Consider the following 14,903-nt stretch of genomic DNA (forward strand, 5'->3'; position numbering starts at 1 on the left):
CCAGCCCAGACTGACGCAGGAGGACAGAAGATTCTGGGGGAGGATTTCTAAGAAAAAGACAAAAACTGATAGGATCCTCAATATGTTTGAAGGAATTGAAAAGAGATGTGCTTCTGGCAGAGAGAACTTGGGGAATGAATAAATGCTAGGTAAATGGAAAATGAAGCAAAGAAAATGAAGTCAAGGAAAGAACAAGACAATGATTAATTCCAAAGAAGAACAAAAGTACAAGAAAGAATATATTCGTAGTAGAACCAATCATATGCAAACCACCAAATATCAATAGACTCCAAACTCAAGCTATAACTACATTAGGAGGATGGGGAAAGGGAATGTACATATATAATATTTGCATAAATATGTATATAGGTAGGATCTGGATAATAATAGAGCTAAAATCTCATCTTCATAGTAAAAAGTCCTCAGTTTATATCTTAAGCCAAAAACTAAATATACCGCTATTAGCATTTTGTCTTAAAGTATGAAGGTCAATACTAAATACCAGGTAAGAGGGCTGAAAGAGGTTTCCTGGGGGATGGAGAGAGTGGACAGGAAGCAAGGGTGGTCAGAGGGAGTCCAGGAGCCCTCTGGTTTTGTTTTGGGCCTTGTAGTACTTATTTTACTTTAAAAATAATGCATAGGTTTTTAAAGAGCAGAGCTGACAGGATGTTAAAGTTAAAGTGGAGGCATAAAGGCATGAATGTGCAAGGTAAGCAGGGGTAGGAAACAGAAATTAATTCAGACAAGTTGTAAAATTAGACAGAGGTCATACTCTGAGGGCCACTCAGGGCCCTGTTGAGCAACTTACGATTTCTTGTCTGTGTTGTGGGGACCCTGGAAGGTATGTATGTGAGTAGGGCCAACATCTGTAGGTGAGTATACTTTGGAGAGCATAGAAAGAGAGGGGCAAGACACTCAAACCTGAAAGGCAAGGAGACAAGTTAGAAAATATTTTACTGGTTCAGATAAGGAGGGTCTGAGGCAACTAAGGCATAGTCAGTGGGAGTAGAAGGAATCAGATATATGAGAAATATTCCAGATGGAACGGTAGGATTTGGTTTATTGGTAGACATGATGTGGAGTGAGGAGGAAGAGGAGTTAAGAATGCCTTGGACTTTTCCAACCATACCATCTGGGGCATTCTGATGCCAAAATTTAGTTTGCCCAGTTTCAATGGCCCTCCTCTTTCCCAGAGTTTGCTCCAAATGCTATTTGGTCTTCAGGAAAATAAAGGCACTGAGTTTGTTGAGAAGAAAACAAAACTCTCTACCAGTTGGATCTGCCTCCACTATTTCAGGGTAATTCTAGGTCCCAAGGATGTGAAAGTGCTTGTTACACTGTACAAATATATGGTGATTCGACCATGGCCATTATAGTTTTCAAAGATCATGACTAAATTTCAGAGGGCAACACCAAATAAAAAATTTCAAAACATGTTTTGAGCAATGTCAGCAATATCGAACACTGATACATATTGCCAACATGCATCAGCAGACTTTAAAATGGGCATATGTTTCACTGTGGCATTATTATGTTATGTTATATTATATTATATTATATTATATTATATTATATTATATATTACATTATATACTGGTGGAATGTGTTGAATGGTGTCCCATGCCCCAAGATATGTCCATACCCTAATTCCTACAACCTGTAAGTGTTACCTTATTTGGGAAAAGAATTTTTACAGATGTTACTAGGTTACAGAACTGGAGATGAGGACATCATCCTGAATTATGTGGGTGGGTGTTAAATCCAATGATAAGTGTCCTTGTAAGAGACATACAGAAGACAGACACACAGAAGAGGAGGAGGCAATGTGACCACAGAGACAGAGATTATGATATGGCCACAAGCCAAGGAACACCTGCAAACACCAGAAGCTGGAAGAGACAAGGAACTGATTCTCCCTGAGAGCTTTCAGAGGGAGCACGACCCTTCTCTTTGAACTTCTGGTCCCCAGAACTGTGAGAGAATAAATTTCTGTTGTTTTAAGCCACTAAATTTATAGTAATTTGTTATAGCAGCAGTGGGAACCTAATACAATTGGTAATATTACATTACCTAAATGTCCTAAAATACCTAAAAACTCTCCTGTATGAGGAATAGAAGTTTGGTTTTAAGGCAAAGGAACCACACAAAATAACTCAGGCAAAATGGTATTTTTTAAAATGAGAGTTATTGTAAGAATGCCAAGCTCAAGGAATCCATGGGAAACAAACCAAGCATGAGGAGAGCTCTGGGACATACTAGTAATTCATACTGGTAACTGTTACAGTGAGGCTTCTTCCCATCTCGTGACCAAGTCAAACATAGGAATTCCTCTTCTAAATTCCCAAGAAAAGCTTCTGACTGACCCAGCTTGTGTTGGTATCCACTTTGGGCCCAATCAATTGTGAGGGGAGCTTCAAGCAATTTGTAATTTGCTTGTTTGTGCTTTCAACTAAATAGCCCCTTGCTATGGATTTTTATTTCAAGAAATTAATGTACATTTCCTTGAAAATTTGCATTATTTTTTTAATGTTTATTTTTGAGTGGGGGGGGGAGGGGCAGAGAGAGAGGGAGACACAGAATCCAAAAGCAGGCTCCAGGCTCTGAGCTGTCAGCACAGAGTCCGACACAGGGCTCAAACTCACAAACCATGAGAGCATCACCTGAGCCGAAGTCAGATGCTTAACTGACTGGGCCATCCAGGTGCCTGAAAGTTTGAATTATTTTTAATTTTTATTTCTTTATTCCCTCCCCCACTCCTGTGTTATTTTTTAAATTGTGGCAAAATTGGGGCGCCTGGGTGGCTCAGTCGGTTGAGCGTCCACCTTCGGTTCAGGTCATGATCTCACAGTCCATGAGTTTGAGCCCCACGTCAGGCTCTGTGCTGACAGCTCGGAGCCTGGAGCCCGCTTTGGATTCTGTGTCTCCCTCTCTGTCTGCCCCTCCCCTGCTCGAGCTGTCTCTCTGTCCCAAAAATAAATAAAAACAAAAAAAAATTTTTTTTTAATAAAATAAAATAAAATAAATTGTGGCAAAATAGACATAACACAAAATTTGCCATTTAATTTTTTTCTCATAATTATTTATTTTGAAAGAGAGAGAGAATCCCAAGCAGGCCCTGCATTTTGCAGGGCTCAGTACCATGAACCATAAGCTCATGACCTCAGCCAAAATCAAGAATCAGATGCTAACCAACTGAGCCACCCAGGCGCTCCAACATTTTAACCATTTTAAAGCATACAATTCAGAAACAGTATATTTATTCACGGTCTTGTGCAACCATTATCACTACCTAGTTCCAGAACATTTTGACCAGTTTGGGAGAAAACCCTTACCCGTTAAGTAGTCTCTCTCCATTCCTGCTTCCATCGCTCCTGGTAACCACTGAACTGCTTTCTGTCTCTATAGACTTGGCTTTTCTAGACATTTCATTAAATGTAATCATATAGTATGTGGCCTATTGTGGCTGGCTTCTTTTACTAAGCGTGTTTTCAAGGTTTATCCATATCATAACATGTATCAGTATTTCATTCCTTTTATGGCCAAATACTATTCCATTGTATGTATATACCACATCTTGTTGGTCTACCCATTTATTGATGGACATTTGGATTACTACTTCCCACATTTTGGCTATTGTGAATAGTGATGCTATGAACATTGGTGTATAAGTTTTTGTTCTTTTGAGTATATACCTAGGAGTGGAATTGCTGAGTCATATGGTAAGCAGATATTTATTGGAGAATCACCAAACTTTTCCAGAGTGAATGCACCATTCTACATTCCTACCAGCAATGTATGAGGCTTCCAATTTCTCTTCATCATCACGAACACTTTGTTTTCTGGTTGTTGTTTGTTTGCTTGTTTGTTTTTGTGATTATGGCCATCCTAGTGGGTATGAAGTGGTATCATATGGTTTGGTTTTTAGAATTTTATTTATTTATTTTTTAGTAATCTCTACACCCAACAAGATGGTCAAACTTATGACCCTGAGATCAAGAATCACATGCTTTTTTGGCTGGGCCAGGCGGGCACCCCCAATGTCTCATGGTTTTGATTTACATTTTCCTAATGACTATTGATGCTGAGCATCTTTTCATATGCTTATTAGCCATATGTATATCTTCTTTGGATAAATGTCCATTTAAGGCCTTTGTCTGGTTTTTAGTTAAGCTGTTTATCTTTTGCTGTTGTTGAGTTGTGAGTGTTCTTTCTATATTTTGGATGCTAGGCCCATATCAGATATACATTTTTGGGTTTTAAATATGGCTGCAGAAGCTAAATCTCTTCCCATTTTTTGGTCAGGGGCTTCTCAAACAGGAAAAGCACGAGGTTTTGGTTCGTGTACATTCACCACAGACTAGAACCGATATTTTAAATAAGCATCTAAGAACATCCAATGCTCCTTCCTAATGACTCAAAAGGTGCAGCTGTAGAAGTGCTATTTGTCATCTTCTGGCCTCTCAAATTCATCTTGGAGGTTCCCAGGGACAATCAAAGACCTGTTTGTTTCAACCTTTGGTGATTTCAAGTTATTCTCAATTTCCCTTATTATTTTGCCCTTATTTCTTTTCCTTTTAACCATTTAAAAATTATACTTCCAAGTTCCTGTCTGTAAACACCTATCTATGTTTGGTGTGGAAAATATAGTTTTCCAAAAGTACTACACTCTAAACAGGAAGATCAAAAACTAACACTAAAAATCAAGAAAATCAAGGATCTGTGATGTTTTTGTATTTTTTGAAACTGACTATAGTGAGAAGTAGAACTAGATACCATCTAGTAAATAAAATAGAAATAAAAGTAAATAAAATAAAATAATGGCAGTTAGAAGATGAGCTGATTTGTGTGAGTTAATGGTTTTTAAGTGATCTAAAGTTAAAAGCCACAAAATAACATTGTTTTTCCAAAAAACATAGCTCTGGAGGCATGCTGCAATGTCACATGCTCAGCTCCTTCGTTCTGATGGGCAGGCAGGCATAATTTATCTCTCCAGAGTCCACTCATCCTGATTACTTTGACACAACTGTGATACTGTTGCCACCAGTTTCTCAACAGAGTCAAAATTTCCATTTTCTCAGCACGTACTGTTTTTCTTTCCTCTGGACTTTTAAGATTCTGCTTATCCCCAAATTTTTAATAATGTTGGTATTTCAGAAGAAGAATCACATGGAAACTCTTGGTGTCTTATACTTCTGGGTCACCAGCCCTGCTCCCAGTGATACGCAAGCTAATTCTAAAGTGAGTCTTTTGAATCTTCTTACTTTCTAGATGAGGAAAGTGAAGTAATTTGCCCAGAGTTTAGAGTTACGGACAGAACCTAATGCACAGAATGGGAGAAATTATTTCCTAATCATATATCTGATAAGGGACTTATATCCAGAATATGTGAAGGACACTTACAACTCAACAATAAGAAGACAGATAAGCCAATGTAAAAATGGACAAAGGATTTGAATAGACAATTCTCCAAAGAAGATATATAAGTGGCCAATAAGCACATAGAAAGATGTTAAAATTAGTAATTATTAGTGAAATGCAAATAAAAAACCACAATGAGGTACCATTTTACATCCACTAGGCTTGCTATAATAATAATAATAATAATAATAATAATAAAAAGACAGATGTTGGTGAGGATATAGAGAAATTAGGACCCTCATGCATTACTGGTAGGATTGTAAAATGGTGCAGCTGCTTTGGAAAACAGCTTGTCAATTCCTCAAAATGTTAAACATGGTTATTTATAACCTAGCAATTTCACTCCTAAGTATATACCCAAGAGAACTGAAATGAAATATATAGTTATATACACACATACAAATGCTTGTACATAAATGTCCATAGCAGCATTATTTATAATAGCCAAAAAGTGAAAACAACCCAAATGTCTGTCAGTTAATGGATGGCTGTTGATTAATGGGATGGACCAACAAAATGTGGTATATCCATACAATGGAACAGTATTTGGCCATAAAAAGGAATGAAATACAGATACATGGTTCAACATGGGTGAACTTTGAAAACATGCTCAGTGAAAGAAACCAGACACAAAAGGTCCCATAGTTTAATATTTCTTTTATATGAAATGTCCAGAAAAGGCAAATCCATAGAGACAAAAAGTAGATTAGCAGTTGCTAGGGGCTGAGGGAAGAGGGAATGGGGGGGGGGGGGAGGAGGGCCCACTAATGGGTATGGGGTTTCTTTTTAGAAACAAAAAACTTTTATTTTTTATTTAAAAGAAAATTTTAAGTTTATTTATTTATTTTAGGAGGGAAGGGGCAGAGAGAGAGGGAGAGAGAAAATCCCAAGCAGGTTCTGTGCTCAGCATGGAGCCTGATGTAGGGCTCAATCTCATGAATTGTGAGATCATGACCTGAGCTGAAATCAAGAGTTGGATGCTCAACTGACTGAGTCACCCAGGCCACTAAAATTTTTGTTTTAATAAAAATGTTTTAAAATTACATAGTAGTGATGGTTGCACAATTTTATAAATGTGCTTAAATCCATTGAATTGTAAACTTTGAAAGTGTGAATTTTATGGTATGCGAATTTATCTCAATAAAACTGTTGCATTATAAAACAACATCAATAACAAAAATCCCAATCCTTGTTAATACTTATTCATTGAGCTAATAGGTAGAGTGAGTTTTTGGAGAGACACAGAAATCTCTTTCCACATGGGAAATTTCTCTGTCTGGTCTATTAATTTATTCATCTTGGTTTTTTAATGTCTGTCAAACTTTTCATCGAAATATTGTATATTCCTTCCCAGAAACTGCTATCCCACTTTAGGTAAAAAAAAAAAAAAAAAAATCTATGGAAGCTTTTCCATTTTAAACAGATAAAAGCAGAGCTGGTATGTTAAACATATGCTTTCATGTTTAGTCTGATTTTGTTACATAAGGGATAGTAAAACAAGCCCTTTAGCTGACATTTTTTTCTGAGTAACAAGGAATATTATTGGAACATAAACTAATAATGTTCTCTATCTAAAACCATTAGTGAGACTGAGAAAAAAAATAAGCAGGTCCTACTCTGTAGCAAAATGATACATAAATATAGCTTTTAACATTGTATAAAAGAAGATGTGCCTTTTAGAAGGATCTGGGGAACATTCCCCTAAGATAGGTGGATATAGGTTGCTATGCAAAACGTCTAAAAAACCTCACAAACAGGGGCGCCTGGGTGATTCAGTTGGTTGAGTGTCTGACTCTTGATTTTGGCTCAGGTCATGATCCCAGGATTGTGGGATCGAGTCCCATATCAAGCCCGTGTCAGGCTCCACACTCACTGTGTCCCTCCACACCCTGCCTGCCCCCCTTCCAAAAAAAAAACCAAACAAAAACCTCACAAATATACATTTCCTGCTTTCAAAGAACTTATACCTTCTTAAGAAGATAAGCTTTACAAGATAATCTTAATTAAATGGCATAATGTGTGGTACACATTATAGTAAGATCTTCAGAATTAATGTACTTACCTTTCATTAACTAAAAACTTTTAAGTGCTTTCTGTGTACCAAAGACTGTATGAGATTTGGGGATTACTGTGCCAAACAGGCCAGTCATGCTCCTGGGCCACCTAAACAGCCACGTAGAGCAATAATGCAAAAGATGTCACAAGGCAGGATAGAAGTAAGTGCAGCACAGATGGTAAGTTTATTTCATAGTATTTAAGAAAAATCCTTGAAAATTTCCAGATACAAAGTTTGGACTTGGGTGGCTCCGTCAGTAGGGCATCCAACTCTTGATTTCAGTTTGGGTCACGATCCCAGGATTGTAGGACTGGGCCCTGTGTTGGGCTCTGTGCTGAGCATGGAGCCTGCTTGAGAGTCTCTCATTCTCTCTCTCTCTCTCTCTCCCTCTGCCTCCCCCTTTGCTCGTTCTCTCTCTAAAAAAACAAAAGATGGGGTGCCTGCGTGGCTTAGTTGGGTAAGTGTCCGACTCTTGACCTCGGCTCAGGTCATGATCTCACAGTTTGTGAGTTCAAGCCCCACATCAGAGAATCTGCTTGAGATTCTCTCTCTGCCCCTCCTCTGCTCTCTCTCTCTCTCTCTCTCTGAAAAATAAACATTAAAAAAAATAAAAAATAAAAAAACAAATGACAAAGTTTGGACCTGTCATCTGTTTATTAAAAGGCTCCAGGGTGTGGCTTTTGCCTCTAGCCACAGTAGTACAGAGTCACTCACATTCATACATACATCCTTCCAGGTAGAGCTGGGCCACTTGCGGTATTTGGAGGCTGCGAGGGCGAGTGACAGCTGTTGGCTGTGCCTTCCCTCTGTAAAGCAGGTAAGCAAGATACACAGTGAAGGTGGTGGTTGCTGGTATTAGCCTGGGAGGAAGGGTTTATAAACAGAAAGTGTTACTTGAAGCCTTCCCACCAGTGGTAGCAAGGCCACTCCACCGTGTTGAGAATTGACTGGTCTTAGAACTGTACCTGGTAGAGTCCACTATCTTTCCATGAGATCCTCAACCAATGGGGATAAAGCTGTGGCCCTCCAGCAAGTCCTGAGAAGATACTGAAGTAGAATGTAATTGCGTAGGCCAGCTCCTCCCCTCTGAGAACCAGCTCCTTCCACACACACCCAGCAGGCTGAGCTTTATTGTTTGTTTCCTTTTTTCAGCCCAGGCACTGGGTGCAAATATGAAACATACTTGCTTGCAAATGCGCCTGAACTTCATAACCTCTTTCCTCTCCTTACTAAGAATGCATGTGTTCTTTCCTTCATCCCCCTTCTGAGATGCCTGTTATGCTTCCTTCTACCCAAGACCAGCATACTCCAAGAACTTACATCTTATCTAATTTTGCTGCTCAAGGCTGTCAGCCATTTTATACATTATTAAAGAATTGTGCAATCCTAAGCAGAGAGGCTGATGGGAGGAGGGTGAGAAACAGGGATTCTGTTCTAATAGCAGGGTCTGGACTCCCTGGAGGGCTGGAGGCTCTGTAGCGGAGATCATCATTATTGCTACAGCACCTTTCGTTTTAGGACAGTAGTTTTCAGAATGTGGTCAGAGAACCCCTGCAGTCCCCAAGATCCTTCCTTTTCCCACTGTGTGTCTGTATGAGGCCGAATTTCAACTAAAACATATCACAGCAGATTGAATACAGAGGCAGACATGAAACCCAGCTGCCTTCTATCAAGCCAGACATAGGCATCGCTTCTCGGCCTTTTGGCTAAGATCAAGTGAAGCCAGACATAGGCAATTTGCCAAAAAAGAACTGCCCCTCCTCTCAGTGACTTTTGTTTTGGAAAGGATAGCTTTATTTTATTTTATGTTATTTTATTTCATTTCATTTCATTTCATTTCATTTCATTTCATTTGTTTTGTTTTGTTTTAGAGAGCACTCATGAGTAGGGGAGGGGGCAGAGGAGAGAGAGAATATTAAGCATGGAGCCCTACATAGGACTCCATAACATGATGCTGAAATCATGACCTGAGTTGAAATTAAGAGTTGGATGCTCAACTGACTGAGCCACCCAGGTGCCCCAAAGATAGTTATGTTGTAAATGAAAATGTTATTTATCCTAACACGTAATGTGGGTTTTTTTGTTAAACAAATTAATAAATATTTAAAAGTTTTGTTTCAATTTTAATACAATAAATATTGATACAACCCATGAGAGCTTCTGGGAGCCCTCAACAATTTTTAAAACTATAAAGGGGCTCTGAGATTTAAAAGTTTGAGAACTGCTCCTTTTGGGCTACTCTTGGCCCCATTTGTCCTCCCTCTTGCTCTTCCTGAGGGACCTCACCAAGCCCCACTGCTTCAGCTACTACCTCTGAGCTGGCGTGCGCTGTGGACAACACATTAGCTTCCGTGTGCTGCTCTGCGACCACCTGGAGGTAAGGGAAATAAGATCCCCTCTGAGAGCTGACCTGGATAAATCCACCACAGCAGATGTGATCAACCCTTCACTCATCCCACAAATATTTATTGAACACCTACTCTGTGCCATGTACTACTTAGACATTGGGGTTATAGCAGCAAGCAAAACAGAAAATCCCTGAACGTTTTCCTGGGGTACATGAGGAGAGTATAAGAGTATAATGAGAAAGAATGCCATATGTAGAAGTAATACTAGAAATTACCTGTTAAGAGCTTGACCTTATGAAGTATTTGGGATAACCCCAAATTCCAGACTCTTTCCCCCTCAGGGTTCCCAGAGTGATAGTCAGACAACAGACAATGATGAGGCAACATAAAGTGACAAAGGGTATGTTGGGGGTGCATATATGTGTTTTCGTCTCTCCCATAAATTATGTTTCCCAGTGGCCATTCTGCTAGTAGGGCTCTGGGAAGTAGGTGTTGACAAATTTCATTTTGGGAAGGAGGGAGATGATGCAAGAAAAGTTCCTGCCAGCCATGAGAGCTGGGAGCCAGGAGAGCAGCCCTTCTGACTGGCAGCTCAGGGACAAGACCAGACTAGCACTCTTGCGGCACAGGCTGGTGTTGATCCAAAGAGCAAGGCTCTGGGCAAGCATGAGGTCACCTAAGCACCGCCCTCGAGACACCTACTTAAGTAGAAAAAGAAAAAAGGAGAGAAACAGCTCTTACTGGGAGTTATTACCTGGAAGGAGACTATGTTAAATTAGAAAAGTAAAATACTTTAATTGGTGATTTTAAAGTTCCATCTCCAACATTTTCTTTGCACCTCTGAGATATAGTGTGATAAGATTTCAATCCGGGCTGCATTAATTTATTGTTGCTGGGCTTGTGTGCGAAACCCTGAGGCAGGGAGCTCTGGCAAGGATGACCCTTACTTCTCCTTAACCCTAAACACAAATATTACTACCAAATTGGTCACATGGAAGACAGGAAGTTGAAGAGATACCAGAGGAAAAGAGAACAGGATGGACAGGTCTTTTCCCTAGAAGGAATTGGTTCCCACCTTCTTTGCCACTTAGGCCACCTGGAAAGGAAAAACACAGAGATCCGCCACTATGCACTTACAACACGCACCGTATACCAGAAAGTGAGGGCTGAGGAGGAAAACAATGGGAGGGGAGGGGTCTTCTTCCATCTTGGAAAACTTCTGGCCCTCTGACAAGATAAGAAAGAGAGCCCCAATCTCATGCGGCAATGACTGTCCAGAAATGACCCATCAGTGTAGCCGGGGGAAAGGCGTGCAAGAGCACCTAGCTCTGGGGGTCCTAAACAGACCAGGTTCGGCCAGTCACTGCTGACAAAATCCAAAGGCAGAGAAATGAGTGGTGGTGAAACAAGACAGGAATTTATTTCAGTGAGGCCAACACACTGAGAAGACAGGGGACTCATGCATCTCAAAGACTGTCTCCAAAGTGCTGAAAATACTCCCAGGTTTATATGAGGAAAATGTGGGAAAAAAGTCAGTGGGTACATGCATGGGTGGGCAGTAAAGGTCTGGTTGATCACTGTCACGGGCCAAGTCTTGCTGGCTCAGGGTGGTCCTTATTGCTTGAGGGGATAGTTTCAGTTCTCATTAGAAAATGCTTTGCCTGCAGGGTCTTTTGCCAGAGTTAAGAGTCAAGCTGGAAAGAAGAACTTAATCACTTACCAAGTACAGATGGAGGTCAAAATGGAGGTAGTTGGTCTCTTTCGCTTTGCTGAACTCCCTTACCCTCCTCAGTCAGAACCTGATTTGGTTAGTGTAGGTAATCTCTCTTACAGCTTGCAGTTCTGTGGCCTTTCCTTCCCTGAGATATTAGGCAGATTGCTTGTCCAGAGGACCATACCTATAGTAATTATTCAGTCATTCAGCTAATATTTGAGCTTGAGGCCTTTGCTCACTTATGAGTCCTGAAATCACTTCTGTGACCCAGTCTTCTGAGGTGGGAGTGATATGCCATGAAATGGATCCGGCCACAGGAGGAGAGCTGATTGAAAAGTCAGTAGGTAGAAGACAACAGGAGAAAGACCAACATTCAAAAGCCTAAAGTGGCTGACGTTCCTAGTTGAGAGATAGGGACTGTCTTGTGTGCACAAAACGGGTAGCAGTGATGAGCACTTCCTTCGTTGTGTGTGATTTGTCCTTGATTATTTGTGGTGCTGACGTAGTCTTGTTGCGTGGATAGATTATGCCTTTTTAAAAATTTTGTTTTAAAAAACTGATTGGCAGTGTGGATGTTCCCAAACTCTTCCTGGCAATTTGAATCACCTTCTTTCAACTTTCTTTGAGGTACCTACGTAAAACAAGCCGGATATCAGAGCCGTTAAAAGACAAACTGAGGCATATCACAATTTTTCAGAGTTTATTTGAGCAAAAATCAGTGGGATTAAGGCAGTGCCAAATCAGAAGTGGTTAGGAGCAGAAGTTACGAAGACTTACAAAGGAAAGGTGGAAACAAAGCAAGGAAATCATGTGATTAGCTGTAGCTTAAGCATTTGTCTTATTCACAAAGACTCATTGGCTGTTTGTGATTGGTTGTCCTCAAGTTTGATTTCTAAGCCTTGAGATATTTATGGGTTTACTTAGGCCTAAAAGACATTAGAACCACCTAGGTCTAATAGTCTCCTTGTTTAATTTAACACAGCATAGACCAATGGTTGTCTATGTTGTCAACTGTAGCACAGATTTGGCATAAACCAGAGTGGATAAACCAGAGTGGATAAGCCAACTCTGTGCTAGAGTTAATTGTATAGACGACCATTGGTCTACACGGAGTTAAATTAAATCACAGATCTACCATAGTTTCAAACCACTTTCTTCCAGCCTTTTGTTAATGTGTGTTCAGGGAATATTAACCTAAATAAAATGTAATTAGTATGAAAAATCTGTTCTCTGAAGTTATATAAGATTATACCTCATTTTTAGATCATTTATGAGGCAGGTGATAAATGGAAGGGCCCTGATGTTAGACTACCTAAGTGAAGTCCCAGCAATTGAATTTACTAGCTCTGTGATTTCTGAAGTTATTTGACCCCTCTCTGCTTCATTTTTCTTATATGCAAAATGGAAGTAATAATAAATAGCTTCTTATCCAGAGTTGAGAGGAAGTAAATGAGCCAGTTACTGTCCAATACATAATAAATGACATGTAATAAATGTCAGTTTCATCATTATTAGTTTTTAAGTTTTTTTCCTGTTCTCTTCCATTTGTACGGTTAAAGCCATTTTCTTTTTTTTTTTCTCTTAAAGTACCCATTCTGATTGCAGAACTAATATGTATTAGTAAAAGATTCAGAGAACACATAAAAAGATAAAAAGGAAATAGAAATGACCCATTAATCCCAGGTCCAAGAGATATAACCATCTTGAAAATGACTCAAGAAATCTATTTACTAGCATTTCCAAGAAATGTCTGAAATTTCCATTTCAGATCTTCCTCCACTTACAATGGTGTTATGTCCCAATAAACCCTCATACATTGGAAATATTGTAAGTTGAAAACACTGAACACACTAACCTGCCACACATCATAGCTTAGTCTAGCCTCTAATTGGGCAAAATTATCAAACATAGAGACTTTTATCCAAAATGTTGAGTATCTGTGTAATTTATTGAATACTGTTCTGAAAGTTAAAACAGAACGATTGTGTGGGTACAGAGGGTTTTAAGTATGTTGATTGCTCACACTCGTGATTGTGTGCTGGTTGGAGCCGTGATTGCCTCTGCTCGCCATCTTGAGAGAGGATCATACCATGTATCGCTGACCCAGGAAAAGACCCAAATTTAAAATTCAAAGTATAGATTCTACTGGATGAGTATAGCTTTCACACCAGCGTCAAGTTGAAAATTTTAAGTTGAGAGGCGCTTGGGTGGCTTAGTTGGTTGAGTGTCCGCCTTCAGCTCAGGTCATGATCTCACAGTTTGTGGGTTCAAGCCCCATGTTGGGCTCTGTGCTGACAGCTCAGAACCTGGAACCTGCTTCAGATTCTGTGTCTCCCTCTCTCTCTGACCCTTCTCTGCTCACACTCTGTCTCTGTCTCTCTCAAAAATAAACATTAAAAAAAACTAAAAAAAAAAAAAAAGAAAACTTTAAGTCATACCATTGTAAATCAGAAAGCATCTGTACTTGGTTTCATGAGAAGAAAAGCCTCATTTGTCCTATGATGCTATTTTTCTTCCTTACACTGTTTTGCCAAGAGAAATCAAACAATGAATTAATCCTCAGTGTCTACTCTTTTCTGACACCCTCAGAGGAATCTATCACGATACCTTCCCATCTCCATGCCTTAGTGTCCTCATCTGAGGAGCAGGGATAGCAAGAACCCGACAGCACTTCTGGTCCATGTTCTCCACACAGGGCCACTAAAGCCCTGGATAAACACGTGATGTGCCGGAAGCCCCCAATGGAGCTGGAATTAGAAGCTGGATCACTTGGTGTCCAGGCCAGTATATTTCCCACCACACTGTACAATGTGTAAGGCTGAACTCAAATAGTCTACCCTCAGCATGCCTGATTTCCCACCTCTAAAACTGCCCTGTCTGGGAGGGTGCCCTTGTCTGGGAGCGAGGCCAAATGGTGAAAGGGTGTTGGACAAGGAAGACAGAGGTTCAGAAGCAGCAGGGAGAAGAGGTTTAGTATTTTTAAATTTATTTATTTAATTTTATGGGGGGGTGGGGGAAGAGAGAGAGAAGAGCTCGACATAGGGCTCTATCACACGAACTGTGAGATCATGACCTGAGCTGAAACCAAGAGTCAGATGCTTAACTGACTGTGCCACCCAGGTGCCCAAGGTTTGGTATTTTTGCTCAAAAATATCCATTCTGGAACAAAAGTACACATTTGTACTCAAAAGTATGCAGAATTGAAACAATGTCTTTTAGGGGTGCCTGGCTGGCTCAGTCTATAGAGCATGTGACTTAAAAAAATTTTTTTCTAATGTTTACTATTTCTGAGAGAGAGAGACAGAGCGGGAGTGGGAGAGGGGCAGAGAGAGAGGGAGACACAGAATCAGAAACAGGCTCCAGGCTC

At 40.0% G+C, this 14,903-nt stretch overlaps 1 long non-coding RNA gene across 6 annotated transcripts in view; it reads right to left on the reverse strand.

Moving 5' to 3' along the window:
* Window positions 1-7,639: 7,639 nt before the first annotated feature.
* Window positions 7,640-14,903, reverse strand: part of LOC106972543 (uncharacterized) — a 46,824-nt gene continuing 39,560 nt past the window's right edge. For 2 of the 6 annotated variants that reach the window (XR_008298477.1, XR_008298480.1), the window contains 4 exons: window positions 11,543-12,167; window positions 9,786-9,845; window positions 8,440-8,510; window positions 7,640-8,280 (listed from right to left, as the gene is read on the reverse strand). This is a non-coding gene — a long non-coding RNA (uncharacterized LOC106972543). Of the gene's footprint in view, window positions 8,281-8,439; window positions 8,522-9,785; window positions 9,846-11,542; window positions 12,168-14,903 lie in introns of all 6 variants that reach the window. The other 4 variants (XR_008298478.1, XR_008298482.1, XR_008298481.1 and 1 more) reach the window with 4 other exon arrangements.

The sequence above is a fragment of the Acinonyx jubatus genome, chromosome B2, assembly GCF_027475565.1.
Source record: "Acinonyx jubatus isolate Ajub_Pintada_27869175 chromosome B2, VMU_Ajub_asm_v1.0, whole genome shotgun sequence".
Classification (NCBI taxonomy): domain Eukaryota; kingdom Metazoa; phylum Chordata; class Mammalia; order Carnivora; family Felidae; genus Acinonyx; species Acinonyx jubatus.